Source organism: Raphanus sativus, chromosome 9, assembly GCF_000801105.2.
Source record: "Raphanus sativus cultivar WK10039 chromosome 9, ASM80110v3, whole genome shotgun sequence".
In the NCBI taxonomy this organism is placed as follows: domain Eukaryota; kingdom Viridiplantae; phylum Streptophyta; class Magnoliopsida; order Brassicales; family Brassicaceae; genus Raphanus; species Raphanus sativus.
The window spans coordinates 12,281,640-12,297,272 of record NC_079519.1 but is presented as its reverse complement, the minus strand read 5'-3'; the positions used below and the strand labels follow the sequence as shown (position 1 = coordinate 12,297,272).

General features: G+C 27.0%; 1 long non-coding RNA gene and 1 pseudogene across 1 annotated transcript; both read right to left on the bottom strand.

Annotated features, from left to right (window-relative positions):
• Window positions 1-2,847: 2,847 nt before the first annotated feature.
• LOC108808258 (probable rRNA-processing protein EBP2 homolog) lies at window positions 2,848-4,390 on the bottom strand (annotated as a pseudogene).
• Window positions 4,391-4,934: 544 nt separating this feature from the next.
• On the bottom strand, window positions 4,935-7,404 carry LOC130499515 (uncharacterized). The gene is made up of 4 exons (XR_008938371.1): window positions 7,131-7,404; window positions 6,949-7,047; window positions 6,464-6,569; window positions 4,935-5,427 (listed from the first exon to the last, which is right to left on the bottom strand). It is a non-coding gene; the product is annotated as an uncharacterized LOC130499515 (long non-coding RNA).
• Window positions 7,405-15,633: the final 8,229 nt, after the last annotated feature.

The window sequence follows — 15,633 nt, the reverse complement described above, 5'->3', positions numbered from 1 at the left end:
TTTATAATCATTATATCTTATTATAGAAAAAAATTTTGAAGTTTGATCACAAAAGTTTATGTAAGACTTTTAACAGTTTTTAGTAATTTATACTCGTTTTGATAAATTCAAAATACAACATATACAAAAAGTCTAAATTTTTATTATATGATTAATGTAATTGTGTAATTTATTATTATAATAAAGAATTAAAAATAATAGAAAGTATACAGATTTTAGCAAATACGTATTATTTAAAATGATTAGTTGCCATATATATATTTTAATCATTTTAATTAATTTTGTCGGTTTTATTTAAGAAAATAATAAATAATAAATTTTAATTTGATAAATTAATGGTACATAATGGATATATTATATAATATAACATTCTCTGACCATTTAATTTTGGGATAACAAATTTTCGATTGATTCCCAAGTCGCCACGTAAAAAAATTAGCATTATCCCATAAAATTCGTATTTGCAATATCTGATCTTTAAATGGTTATTTACGATCTTTAATCTATATGGCAATACACATCTTTCATAAATTTTGCGTGATAGGTAATATTTCTTGCGCTATAAGTACTACCAAAATTAACTGCTTGCAGAAAAAAGAAATGTAAAATTGGACAATATGCCCAATCATGTATTCGATATACAATATATATGCTAAGGAAGTTTCTAAATTTTGAAAACGTGAAATTAAATTTATTTTCCATATAAAGAAAATATAAAAAATATAAATATGTATATTCTTCATTGAACATTTACAAACTTGAACAACACTACCTTTCCATTTTGTTAGGTCATCAGCGTTGTAGAAAAAAAATCAGAAAAAGACTAATGATATTTGTATAAAAAACAAATGTCATATCTTTAAATCAAATTGTATAAAATCACTCATAGGTATACAATCATTTATAGTTAATATAACCATTTTGTTATATCATTTTTATAAACTAATAATCTATCTATATATAAATTTTATATAAGTACAAACTAAACATTATATCACTGGTTTTATATTTACAAAGAAAAACGATATATTTGATAATATTTAGTAAAATCATATCCAAAACCACATTCAAGTTCTATAAAAATAAAAAATACCCCAAATAATATAATAAAACAATATGGAAGTCAATTTTCTAAAATTTAATCGATGTATATACGGTGAAATAAAAGATTTTCTTATTTTATAAATAAAAATAGAAAAAAATTAAAAAACTTTCTATAAATTAATAATTCTATAAATGAATAAAATATCATAGTTCCAATATTATTAATTTATATAGTTTTTACTGTAGTATCTTGATATTACTTCTATGTTTAATTCAAATAGTTACATAAATTCATTGGTTTCTCAGTTTGGTTCGATTTTAAACTGAACATAACCATCCGGGTTGAAAAAATCTTGAACTGTATCGATTTATAACAGAATGTATCGATTTCAAAGGTTCTAAATAAAGGTTAACTCTGTATTTATTTGTGGTTTTTATATTATACCTAAAGTCATCTATTTGTTAGGGTTGTTTTAAAAATACTGAAGTATTATTAGATTAAAAGACAATTCAATATTGAAAATTGAATCCATATAAACATATTGAATAAACAATTTTGGGAGAAAATGTAAGTTCTGTAGATATCGATATATATATATATATATATATATATCTAGATGTCGATTTGTAGTTTCGTAAAGTACATATATATTGATTATTGTCTAATTTTAAGTATACTTAAAGGATGCTTGTTTGCAGATTTTAAATTAGCTTTTCTTTTATTTTCTATATTCTATATAATCTAGTACTTCTTTTTTTTTGTCAATTATATAATCTAGTACTTCTATATAATCTAATTTCTATATAATTTAGTAATCTAGTACTTCAAAATAAATCTTTGATGTATCGTGATATTCTATATAATCTAGTACTTCTTTGTAACTCAGAATGATGAAAGTACAGCAAAAAGAAAAAAGATTTTAAAGGGATAATCCAAAGTCAAGTAAGCAACTCCAAGTTTTGTACCAGTGAGAATGATACAATCACATATCTAAAGACATTCGAAAGTGGAACCAGGAACATACAAAGTAGACACCTCCAAGTTTTAAGCGAATGAGAATATTGACAAAATCATACATCTTAAGTTTCTCTGAATGAGAACATAGTTTTAAGAAAAGATTCAATCTTTAACTCAGAGAAGAATCAAAGGATAGTAAAATACTGTATCCAAGTAAAAGTAGGCAAAATTACAAAATGAAGTAATAACAATGACACAATCATCAATCTCACACTTCTCTATAGTTAAACAGAGTTAACCTTAAAGAACAGCTGCAGTTATAACTCCAGAAGAACAAAAGTAAAGCAATGCAAAGTTTACTATCCCTAAGAACCAAACCAAACAATGTCCACAAATGCCTAGTCACAGTACTGAGCCAACTCGGTTTTTCAAACAAACTATGCGATGAATCTCATCGATTCATGCTTATGAAGCTCTATTACTAACATATTCAACATGCTAAGTGAAAAACAAAACGAAAACTTACAGTAAGCTCTGATAAAAGGTCTCATTTCATTTGATTTGTTTTCTTATGGTTCACTGACTCGTGTAAATGCCTACCTTTTCAGGAAGGATTCTACTCAAAGGAGACAACATCACCGTGATAATGAACACGTAAGTTAACACATTCTCTACTTTTCCCTTTTCTCTTTAGGATTCAGCAACTTGTTCAAGAAACTGAAAACACAATTATCCATTTCTTTACTGACAGGGGAAAGTGACGTCTGCTCTCAACAAAGCTAAAATCATGTACTTCTTTGTGATGATTCTTTGGGATTATATTAGACCTGTAATCTAGTCATATATAAATTATTAGAAACCACAAAGCTAAGATTAGATTATACACGATTATATGCTAAGATACATGGACCTTGTAGACTCTCAACAAAGCTAAAATCATGTACTTCTTTGTGATGATTCTTTGGGAATACAACAAAGCTAAAGACCATCACCGGGAGACACACCTGGTCTCTTCTTACCACCTCCTCTCTGGAAACTCTTTCCGTTTCCAAACTCAAGATCAAGCTCTCCAGCACCTCCTTTCTCGATAAACCCACTCTGCTGCATCTGTTTCCTCCACTTCTTGACAGACTCAATCTCATCCTTCTTCTGCTTAGCGCGCTCCTTCATCTTCTGAGACTGTACTTCCTTAGCCATCTTCTTGTTATCCCTAGCCTTACTCCTCTCTTCAGACTGCTCCATCAGCTTCTTCTCGTACAGAAGCTTAGACTTCACCTTCTCCATGTGCGTGTCCGAATTCACCTTCTCCGCGTAGTAATCCGCCGGCCTGAGGAAAGGCAGTCCCATCTCCTGGAGCTTCTCGAAAGCTTGCCTCGTCCTTTCGAGGGCTTGAGTGTAGAACGTCATCTCTCTAGCGAGGTCATCGTTTACATCAACGGCTTGTCCTTGATCAATCTCGACGGTGAGCTTGTGACTTCAGCAACATATTCTGGCCAGCTTTCGTCTTGAAGCTTATCAAGAAGCCCCTATCTGTTGTATACGGCAGTCTTTGTCGGCTCAGCTAGCTTCTCACTGATCTTTTAAAAAGATTTAATGACATTACATAAAACATATACTACGTGAAGTTATATGATGTAACACAATTTTTAAATTTCCATAGGATGATTATTTTTAACATATGCTCTAAATATGTTGCTCTATTAATCCGCCACGTAGGATTTTCCAGAGCTTAAAATCATGCCACGTAGGAAGGGGCACTTTTAAATTAATACAAACTTGAGGTTCAATCTTTTTAAAAGATCCTCAATTAATATATAGGGGATATTAAGAAAAACTTAGGGTTAAGTACTATTTATACTTCAGTTTTAATAGATTAGATATTCATTGAGTGTAATACAATAAGAGTTATACTCTGTTTTTCTTTCACAAAACAGAACAAGTTAATTATTTTCATATTTTGTTTCTTTTTTTTTTTATAAATTTTAAACACTCACTATAGTTTGACCCGCGCTTTCAAAACGCGGGATTTATTTCCTTATAATATTTTTTAGTAGAGATAAAAATTATGTTAATTATAAAATTATGTGTTTTAATATTTGATGACCAAAATATACAATAGTGTTGATTTTTTATCGTTGCAAAATATTTCTACTCTTAAAATATCTCTCAAATACAATACAAAACACATTCCTAATTACATATTTTAATATTTGTATGAAACAAAAAAAAACAACAAAAATGTGTATAATAATTCTGTTTACTTGTAACTAAAAAGAACTAAATATAGTGTATTATACGGGTTTTATAATACGTTTGCAACAAAAAATATAGAAATATTAGTGAGTTTTGATTTGGGCATAACCTGAAAATACCTTCACTCCAACCCATTAGATAATAAACAAACCTGAAGTGCTTTAAATATGGAATTGTACTGCTTCTATGTGTATAGAACTTTGAGGTGCATAAACTATTTTATATATCTATTCAGTTAATGTTTTATATAGTTCTATTAGCTCAGTTTTTAAATGGGATGATTCTATGTACTGTTGGTTTGGGGTTAGCGTGTTTAAATGTCTTTTTTATAGAAAAAGGTTTAAGTGTTACAAAAAAAAATAGAAAAAAGTTTAAATGTTTACTATATACTCTTAACAAAGTATTAAGTTTTCTAGAATTTTAATTTTAAAAATACAGGCTCTGGCTCTATTATATCATTTAAGAAACCAAAAAATATTGCTAGGATGATGATTTGGTTATTCCTAAGTATTAGGATAATAGTTAACATTAAATTTAGAATATTAACAGAAATATATAATATTAACCATACTCTATATGCTGTTTTAAAAATATACCAAAAATTGAGAGATATTTTATGTATTTATTTAGTTAATGTTTTATATAACTATATTATTAAAGTATCAAACTGGATGATTATTTGTACATCATATTGGGTTTAGGGCGAAGTGATTTTCAGGGTTAATGTTTAATAATAAATGTCTTCATATGAGTAGTATCAGTACAGGAACTTTTTAAAAGGTTCTATACAAAAATTTAAAATGATTATATCTATACAGTGTTATGTTGAAAAATATGGTCTGACATATATGTACATGAAACGTGATATTATCTATACTATTAAAGCAGAATCCCTACTGGGATTCTGCCCCTGCCTTTTCAAGTAAATTACAGCCAAATGCCATTACCATTTTTTTAATAAAAATCGTAAATAACCAGACCAATCAGAAACCTTGATTATTATAGCCCGTTATATCCCAACATACATATTAAGGCCCGCTGCAGACTATCCTTTTCATTTTAAAATCCAATGAGCAATGATTGTTCAGCCCATCATATTCATCTTCATGATCAAGGTTCTATACCATGAAAACCCCATCAAATCCTTTTTTCCTTTTCTCAAACCCTATACCCTGAAATGAAAATCAAAAATAATATGAATATAACGTATTGATGAACTTATTTAGATGATTTTGTTGGTATAAAAGCTCATCATTCATGAAATTGAGATAGAGATTGCGTACCAAACTTATGATCAAGTATTATGAATATAACACTTGCATATACGTTATATTTTAATATTTAAAATTTCAAATATTAAAATATTAAAATAAATATATTTAATCACAAGTTACTATGGTCTATTTCGTATTTTTTAAAACAATATATATTTAAAATCGATAATCTAAATTTACAGGTATTTTAATGAATAGATTTGGATACCAAATCTATTATAACTATAATTTTTCAAATCATCCCTTATTTTTCGTTATCAATTTAAAAAGATTAACATACTCCTAAATTTCGGCAAGTATTAATAGCATAGATATTCCCTATATGATTTGCCAATTTAAAAAGTGGAAGATATTATTTATCTACAATCATGGTGCAAATAAATGTACAACCAATTTTAGAAAAAAAATAAGATACGCCTGTAACTTAATCACTTGCAAAGGCTACTTTCACGGTTCAAAAATTATATCTATAATCTAGATTGTGTGTTACTTACTCACATAATATTACTGGTGACAAATTGGTAACTGCATTTAATACTATTAACTATAAAAATCTCGCAAAATATTTTGAGTACCCTACAAGTTTTTGAAATGCCTAATCTATTCTTCTTACTACTTCTTCCTATTATAAATACTGACGACTCTTCCTACTCAAACTCATTCCGTCAAACCAAAAATATGGCTTCTAAATCGAAAATCAACACATCGAATGCTGCTACTGAAGAAAACATTAATCAAGGGGGGGGGGGGGAACTATGGAATTCGTCTTCGCTGATGAGAATGTAAGCAATCCTAACTTTTTCAAGAATGTTTTGATTTGTTTACTTTTTTTTCAAAGAAAATCTATCTATAATCTAGCGGTTTATTCCTCTAACAACCAGTTTCAGTTCGAAACCTAAGTTACTACAATTTTAAGCTTTTAAAATTTACTTACTTGGGTTTGTATTTCATTGCAGTCATGTCTCTGTCCCATGATCTCCCTTTTCGTGATGGTAAATGTTTACTTCCAACGTATTTATCCGGATCCAAATTTATTCCTGCTGTCAAATGTAAAATTCAAACATATATTAATAAACTAATAATGCTATTTTTCTATGAAGTACAATTTTTATTAATGTAAAAGAAGACAAAGAATCTGGAAAAAACTTATCTTTTATTTTAAAATCATGTTTACTTTCATAGAAGAATGATACCCAGAACCTTCGTATTTGGAATATGAATATCTTCTCTGAAAGTATATTATTCTTGAAAGCCAAAAAAAAAACTAACCCTTTTTAACAATACAACTTAATCTTACGTGCTCTTGCCACTGTTATGTCTTTTGTTTCCAGATTTTTTTTCAATCAATTTTAAAACCATTAGATTTTTATTAACTATTTAACTATGGATCAAAAAGAAATACGTGAAATCATGATTTACCATTTGTGGTCTTTCAAATCTTCTTTGGACTATGTCAAACAGAGCTGAAAGTGTGAAGTTCGTCAACCATCTCAAACTCATCATGTCTTTCACGGATGCCTTCAGATTCAACATGCAAAACAAGTAAGATTTTTTTTTTAAACTCTTTATCTCTGTTACAAGGAAAAGTTAGAGAAAATCACCTAATAGATCGGAAACAGAGAAGTCCTCTGTGGATCTATCGAGTTTGGATCGTCATGAAGTTTTCCAGCAAATCTGAAAAAATCGATAGTTCTTTGATTGCTACCGTCGATCTTAACCTCTTCAAGCAGTCGCTTCCATCTTTACCACCGGAAGTACACCGCGGCCGTTCATATCATGAGTTTCACCATGGAAATCGTCTTCCGTTAAATAACATCGAGACCGAAAATTCTGTTCTTTCTTTTTTTTTTTGTTTAAAACTGAATGGTCATCGACCACACAATTTTGTCGGTTCAGATGTTTTTACTTTGGGCTATTTGGGCCGCGATTAGTATATGTTGTATTTCCATTTCCTATTTCTTTGTGAAATTTGGGCCCATTTCAAATATTTAGTTTGTACTAACAAACATGATTAAACATATGATTATCAGTTTTTATTTCTATTTTAATCTATGTTTAGACATTCCTAAAATATCTTAATATTATAATAAAAAACGTAAATATTTATTCATAGCTTAGTATATTAATATTAACAAATTAAAATTGTATATAAAATAACTTTACAAAAAAATTCTCATTATAATAAAATTTATTGCATAGAAAATACCACTTTAAATCCTTTCACAACATCAATCCAAATTTTGTAAACATCATAATTTACTAATAAAATATTAATAAAGAAAGACGATAATTTTTGTTCAAAAAATCATAAAGATGCTAATTTTATGTTTGCTAAATAAATTATAAAAAATTACATTACCCAATTAATTGCAAAATTTTATTTTAAGAAATTAAGAAGGAAACAAATCCGCTCTTTTTAAATCCTTCTCAAAATATATTAGTACTTTTAATAATAAAAAATCATAAAAAACATAAATGATCAGCACAATTACAAATGTATTTTAAAGAATCTAAAGTCTCTGAAAAAAATAGATTTTACAATATTGTCTCTTTTAAATGAATTTTTAAATATAAACAATCCCGCGCTTTGAAAGCGCGGGTCAAAATCTAGTTATTAGTTGAATGATCATAAAGTGTAATGGTAGAAAATATTAGAATTCATTATATGTCATGATTAACTCACACATTTGTGGAATAATTAATTTACAGTATTTAAGAGAGGAACAAACATGTATTTAAAGCATATCATTTTCGTGGATTCGTTTATAGTAAGTATTAATAGTTTAATATAAGAGAGATTAGAATATATGGGAATAGCTTCTTTATAAATGCTGTAATAAGTTTCTTTCTAAATTTTAGAATATGTTTTAAGATTTAGATAAAAATTAATTAATTAAACTAATAAATATAAGAGTGGCATTACCTTGTAATTATATAAGAAAACCAAGGGTAGAATCCTATTAGGGATTCTGCTTTAATAGTATAGATAAATAAATAAATATGAATTAGGATGTTATATTAAAAATTATAAATTAGGTATACATGTTTATAGAAAATATAATGAATTTTAAAAATTTATATGTTAGTTTTTAAAATATAAAAATAGGATATACAAATCGAGATCGACTAATTAATAAATAGGATAATTTTTAGGAATCAAATCTATTTTTATAATTAGCAAAACTTTTGGATATAGTTCTAAATTGGATATCACATTGAATATATTATATTTTGATTAATAGACGATATTATGTTTTGATTGAGTATTTATTGATTTGGTTTATTTAGAAAGTTAAGCTAAATTTTATAGGTGGTTTAAATTTGAATAAATTCATGTATATGTACGTATATCATAAACCAAAATCTATAGGATGGTTTAGGAAATCGATAGGTTTAGATGATTGTTTTGTGGACTTTACTTGTTTTAGTTATCTCTATTCGCATCATCACAGATAACATTCTTTTAGGTATAATGCACATACAACATTATTTTAGATGTCTCTATCCGCAAGTACATTATTGTCCATGGCACATGTCGAGTTGATTCTCTATATTGGTTTATGGGTTTAATCTTCTGTGTTACGTGATTTTTTTTTTTTAAATGTTTTTGGACGTATTATAATCATGGCTTCGGACAACTATACTTCTTCAATGGATCGATGCAGCAACGAATCAGTAAATGATTGGGCTGAGTCGAGCCGTAAACGTCTGGAGACTCATGAAACGAGTCAATCCTTATCATCAGTACATCAATTGATCGAACTAGTTTCACAACGACTAGATAAGCATGACACTTTTCACAGCCAACAAGACGGCCATACTGGAAATCGACTGATTGGCTACGATCATTCTAATCTCTTTTCGCAAAAATAATATGATCTCTGCAACAAACTCGAGATCTATGGAGAACCAGTTTTTGACATCTATGTTGACGAGTATATTATATTGGAGTTTGAAGTATGCTGGTCTAACGGTAACCATCGTATTGATAAGATACAGATATTCTTTGTGTTAGTTTCGATATTTCAGGAACGTTGTTGTAACAGAGTATTAGATAATATATATTGACTCTCCTTGAGATGCATATATGTAAAGCTCGTATGCGATCAATAAGAATACAGAAATTTCCACAACCTTTGATTCTCTTTATATTATGTTATTAACAATTACAAGGATCAGATTTCAAAATTTGGATTGATGATGTTGTAAAAGGATTTAAAGTGGTACTTTATATTGAATAAATTTTATTGTGATGTGAAGTTTTTTTTATAAATTTATTTTATATACAATTTTAATTTGTTAATCTTTTTTCCTAAAGTCATTTTTTTTACAATTTTAAATGGTTAGTAAACTATTATATTACTCTTTTAATAAATATTTACATATTTAAATACAAATAATCCAATAATTTATGAAATTTTTAAATTAGAAGAAGAAAAGGAAAAATATAATAATCATATTTTTAATATATATTCATATGAAGAAAATATTTGGAATTGTTTTAAAAGAAATGAAATTAGATTGAATAGCCCAAGTAGAAATATATGGAAATTGGACACATGACTATTCGGCCCAAATGGCCCAATCTTTTTGGATTTCTACCGACAAAGTCTTTGGTTATCTCACCAATCACCATCGATATAAAAAAAAACAGAAAATGAAAGTTTTTTTTTTGCTGTCGACGTTTTTTTTTCGATTTCCATGGCAATTCGAAGATAGAAAAATCAAAAACACATGCTGGTCATATTTTTATGGCGATTTCCATGGCGATTTAAAGACGAAAACGATTGCTTGAAGAGGTGAATATGATTTGAAAACAAAGTCAAACCTCATCCGATCAAGGACTTCCCCCATTCCGATCTCTTAAAGTTCTGTTCTCTAACTTTTTCTGTATATGACCAGCATGGGTTTTTGATACTTTACAAAACTCTTCCGTTTGGGCCTATATTCACTAAATACCCAACGTCCAATAAGAGGCAAAATTGTGCAAGCATAATTAACGTAAATACCCTTAATGAAGTCAGTAATATGTATAGTAAACGGTGGAAATGAAAGGGCATTGTAGGGGAAAAAACCAATAGGATCCTAGTTTAATAGTATATTAGATTTTTGACCCGCGCACCCGCGCGGGTGTAGGTTTTTGATAATTACAAATACATTTCACAACACAACAATTTAATGGTTTCATAAGTCTTATGGTTTGATTTGTGATACTTTAGTTTATTATTCAGACCATATATTTTAAATTTTTTATAAATTTAAAATGGAGAAATTTTATTTTTACCTTTTATTGGTATCGTTAATCATGTTTACCTTCACTAAAGAAATATTTTAAAAATATCTTATAACTTTCCAAATTCGAACTTTTTAAAATGTTTTCTCCGATTTTTCCTTTTTTGCAATCTTTTAAAAATTAAAAAATTATTTTTGAATGTATCTTGATTTTTTTATAAAAAAATATTTAGATATTTATTTATATATTTATTAAAATTATATACCCCGCATTTTAAATTTTTTTCCTCAACTCTAAATCCTAAGTCTAGATTAGTTAACCCTAAGTTTATAAGTGTTTATTTATCTCTTTAAAAATGAGGATAAATATGGTTAAGGTAAACATAAAATGTGTTATTAGGAATGTGGTAGATTTAGCAATTTTCATTTAAAGTTCTATCAATTTATTTTATATCATCTATGCAGTTAATTTTCTGACCATATAAAATAAAAAAATCAATATAAATTTATACAGAAAGTAAAATTTAAATAATTTTTATATGAAAGTTAATTTGATCTTTAATAGCATTGGCTAACAGAATCTACATTTTCTATTAATTTCATATTTATTTACATTAGGATATACTATTTGATTTGATTTCATTATGCATTATCCAGTAAATACATTAACATTATGGTCCAAAAAATATAATTGACTTCCGAAAGCTAGAGGTTAAATAGAATACTATAAGCAACTCGATTATCAGTTGAGATATGAATGATAATATATGTATTTGAATTAATTAATATTCATTCCTTTTAGATTAAACTAGGATAAGACCTGCGCGTTGCGCAGGGTGAGTGTAAAAAAATAAAATATAAAAACATGGTTTTGATAATATAAGAATTATAAATTGGTCGCTTTATTATATATATAATATGAAATTGTTCACATAATATTTATAAATTAACGGAAAATAATTATAATTGGAATTGTGGATTTTAATTTATGAATTTTTTCATTGGCCGATTTTGTTTGATATTTTGAATCCATACAAACAAAAGTACGTTCAATTATTTTAGTTAATTGTATCATATATAAACAGATTTATATATGATCAAAAATAAATTAAAAGGCTAATTATCACAATTTTGGAATTTTTAGAAATTGTTCACACCTTTTTCTTCTGGATAGTAAACAAAATTTGTCACGGTCGGAGAATAGACAGATTGATATATGATCAAAAATAAATTGAAAGGCTAATTCAATACCATATTAAATTATATCTATTTTGGTTTAGTTCGATTTATATACTGTCGTTTTTTTGTTTATTCAATTTTGGTATGGTCTCGGTTCGGTTTTTTGATATTTTGATTGATAAAAATTAGATACCATGTTAAAATCATATCTATTTTGGTTTGCTTCGAATTTATATAATGTCGATTTTTGGCTTATTCAATTTATACTAAAATAATAAAATATATTTGTCTTGTATAACATCTGTTCAATTTAATTTTGTATCAATTTATTAAGCACTACTCTAATTTTAAATAGAACTTTTTCTATTTTATTTAACTATGAAAAATAATTTTTAAATAAATTATAATTATTATAGATTTAATAAGATGAAAAAGATAAAATATATATAATATAGTAAATTTTAAACAAAAATATGTCAATAAAAGCCTTTACTTAGAAATAACCAATTATATATAATTAAGTCTTAAATATTAAGATCATATCAATAAAATAAACTACATATATATTATATTATGGTATTTACATAAAACTATACTAAGACATTTTAATTAATCAGTTTGTTCGGTTTATATGGTTTGATCGGTTTATATACTGAACCATATCTATATACCACATTTTTAAAAATAACATCTACTCAGTTTATACAGTGTTACCAAATCAAACCATTTTTTCTATTTCGATTTGTTTCGGTTTTAGTTGGTCCAGTTTTTACCGAACTGAATACCCTTAGTTCAAATTACTAAATCGTAGATAGTTTGCAAACGTGTTTGGTGTACTAAATCGTACATAATATAATAATTTATATATAATGTTGACATTATATTGTGATAATAGTTATGCTTATTTTATTATTGCAGGTGTCAAACAGATATGCAAATGGCTGAAGCAACAGTTTCCATCTCGTGATGAAAGATAGAAGAAGGATTATTAAATATCGATTGTGTTGACATACAATATCAACTAATGAGATCATATGCGAAACTTCCTATATGTTCGATTATAATATGCATTTTTTATAATATGGTTTGCTTAAATTTTCTATGAGGCTATCACGTCAGATTTATGAGTACTTAAAAACGCCACCTAGAATAAGATCTTTTAAAATTAATACAAAATAAAGGTTCATATTTTTCAAATAATTCTCAAATAATATATAGGGGATATGTGTATATGGTATTAAATGTGAAATGTTCATATTATGGTATGAAATCTGTTTTGCCATATTTACTTTTACTAATTCACCACTTGAACTTAACAAAATAAATATACACGAAATAACTGGAATATATATCATTAACCTGTCATTTATTTCCAAAGAGGTCAATATATATTTTGCACTCCATGATTAGCGTGATTGAAGGGTTTACGTATATTTTAGGAAACTTTGTAATAAGGAAACCAGTAATATATCAATTTTAGGAAACTTTGTAATAAGGAAACCAGTAATATATCAACACATCAATACATTTCTCCTTTTCAAAAAAAAAAATACATTTCTATATTAGCAGAATAAATGTTTTTAATCTATTTCTTCATCTTTGCATTGCAAATCAATGATGGCATTTATTTATAGCCTTTTATTATAGAAACTTGTGCATATACTTTGCTTTGTGAAATAAATTATATATATCCCCTTATTATAGAAATATTATATTATGCATATACCTTATGTATATTTAATGATATATATATTATACGGAGTGTAAAACCCGTTTTTAATTAATTCGAGTGACCATTTAAAAATTACATTGACATCCCAACAATAATTCAATATACTTATTCTAATACGTGATTGACTCTTCTACTGAATATAATACATATTCCCATGATTAAAAAATAGCTCAAAAATCTAGTTAAATAACAAACAAAATATTGAAATCTCCATAATAAAGGAATATAGTCACATCACTATTTGTTAAGAACGCATATTATAAAGAAAATATATGCGCAATACTTTTTAAAAACCATTCATTTTTTTAATACAATTGGAAACCAATTACACCGAATGATACCAGTCACAATGTTGGAATGCTGAGTTTCTTAGAGTTGAGTTCTCTAATGTGTATATTATGAAAAAGTGAATATAGCCAACTGAATTTTCTAATGTTTAATATATTAATTGTAAAATATGTTAAAAAAAAACTAATGGCACGGTACCTCCACACAGAATTTTCTATTGGTAACAGTGATTCTTTTTTATTATATTTCTAACAGACAATGATATTTACGACGACAACTGATATTTATTTGGTTCTGCAGTATAATTAGAAAGAGGTGTATAATCAAGTGTAGAAGAGCTCTTCGTAATGATGGAGCCATACGAATTCATTCATTAGTTACGGTTAAGAAAACATTATAATTTATATAACTGTTACCAATGGCATAGATTGTAATTAGTCTAGATAAGTAAGGATTAATTTAAACATGAGCTAAGGAGGATTGTCATGATGACACATCATTAAAATGGCATGACTGTAAATATATTACAAAACAAATGTTACTCTTCAAATTTGCTTCTCTATTAATAAAAAAGGGATTATCATAGTTATCAGAATATTTTTATGTCTAAATAAGCCAAACGTGATTTGCAAGTTTATATGTAGATTGTGTTGGTTGTATTCTTCTTAGATGCTTGCGTAATAATAGGAATTTTTTAAAGAATATTATCAATGTTAGGAATCAAAGGAGTTAAATTTGTTTTGATTTAGTGCACCAATAATATCTAATGATATATTGGTTTTGATTCTGTAGATCAATAACCGAGCCTTATTTTGTATGGAAACACGTTTGTTTTGAATTTTGCAGACCAAACTAAACCAAGACATTGGTATTTACATGGTTAAGAATTTACAGAATTTGTTTTTTTATGTTGTGAACCGAACTATGTATATACAAAATGTTGGATAATAATTCAGACGAACATAGAAATATTGGTATTTTATGTAGTGGACCGTGTATTAAAACATGTGTGTTTTGATTTCTGCAAACAAAATTAAACCGAGTCATAAATAGTTGGTGGCACATTTAACTCGATTAAGTGAAGCGACATAACCGGTCAAAATCATACCGAGTCATATTTAACTCTGGTTTTAAGTGAAACGTGCTTGTCAAAATTAAACCAAGTCTTATTTCACTCCGTTTTAAGTGCACGTTAATTTATAAGACAGTTTGTTAAGTCAAAAACGACTGTGTATAAGCATAGTGGCATATAATGGTAAATATTAAGAAAAACTTAGGGTTAAGTACTATTTGTACTTCAGTTTTAATAGATTTGTACTTCAGTTTTAATAGATTAGATATTCATTGAGTGTAATACAATAAGAGTTATACTCTGTTTTTCTTTCACAAAACAGAGCAAGTTAATTATTTTCATATTTTGTTTCTTTTCTTTTTTATAAATTTTAAACACTCACTATAGTTTGATCCGCGCTTTCAAAACGCGGGATTTATTTCCTTATAATATTTTTAAGTAGAGATAAAAATTATGTTAATTATACAATTATGTGTTTTAATATTTGATGACCAAAATATACAATAGTGTTGATTTTTTATCGTTGCAAAATATTTCTACTCTTAAAATATCTCTCAAATACAATACAAAAAACATTCCTAATTACATATTTTAATATTTG